This window comes from Frankliniella occidentalis, unplaced genomic scaffold (assembly GCF_000697945.3).
Source record: "Frankliniella occidentalis isolate FOCC.00 unplaced genomic scaffold, Focc_3.1 Scaffold65, whole genome shotgun sequence".
NCBI lineage: Eukaryota > Metazoa > Arthropoda > Insecta > Thysanoptera > Thripidae > Frankliniella > Frankliniella occidentalis.
This window is the reverse complement of record NW_026267195.1, coordinates 133,363-134,354: the sequence shown is the minus strand read 5'-3', so window position 1 is coordinate 134,354 and position 992 is coordinate 133,363. Positions and strand designations below refer to the sequence as shown.

The window sequence follows — 992 nt, the reverse complement described above, 5'->3', positions numbered from 1 at the left end:
CCATGCCCCGCCATGCCCCGCCACGCCCCGCCACGCCCCGCCACGCCACTCTCCGCCCAACAACATGTCAACACGGTGACGGGCGGACGGGGCCGGCGCGGCGGGTTGGTCCGTGAGGAGGACGAGCAGCCGCGCCGACGTCGGCAATAGTCACGGAAACGTCACCGTGGCGTTTTGCGGACGTCACTCGGACGTCACTTTGCGCGTCGACACGGCGGCGTCACGTCCGCAGCTGGTGCTGCTGGACAGCCTGGTCGCTCGCAGACGATCGCGTCGGGCGTGCGACTCAAACAGCCCTCCATTTCACACCGTAAAAGGCGTGTTCTTGAATGAAGTAAATTTGCTCGGCTAAACCGTGAACCTTGACTTGCCCCAGTGCAAATTACATTGATTCAAATGAACGTTGCATTGCGCTTGATACAAATGATTTTGCGAAATCGAGGGTCAACGAATTCGCTTTCTTCTTTCTAACACGTTTAGCCGCGCCACACTCTTAGATCCTTACAAATAGTCTGCTTCATTCATATCACATATCCCTCTATTACACAGAGATTTTCTTCGAATTACAAACAACACCAGCTTGTGAACAGAGACTCGTGACGCGATCAATATGTGCTCCCTCTCCCCCAACCCTTTCATTTCATTTCCTTTCCTTCAGCAGGGTTCACGTCTTGAAAATCACCAAAAACCCCCATTATTCCATCTGCGTATCGTCATTCAAGAATTTGACTTTCAATTCCGTTTGTGACGAACATTCACGCAGTGTATAGGACGCCAGGGCGCGTCGTTACTGTCTATTAATTGTTCTCGTCAGTCACCCCGCTGGCAAAGCTTTTAAATTTGTCGCGGGGTCTCTCACGCCAGCCAGGCAGGCTCCGCCCGCCCTCAAAGGAGCGCCGCGACGCCGCGCTCGCCCCCCAACTTGCGTAGTTACGAACAACAGAAGACTGCAAACATTCATCGCAGCAGAGAGAGAGGCCGTGCCCCGCCCC

The 992-nt window shown here is 54.6% G+C and overlaps 1 protein-coding gene across 1 annotated transcript in view; it reads left to right on the top strand.

The window, feature by feature from the left end:
* The window catches only part of LOC113208787 (E3 ubiquitin-protein ligase mib1), a gene marked incomplete at its 3' end in the record, with an annotated part of 324,014 nt that overhangs the window by 189,824 nt on the left and 133,198 nt on the right, over positions 1–992 (top strand).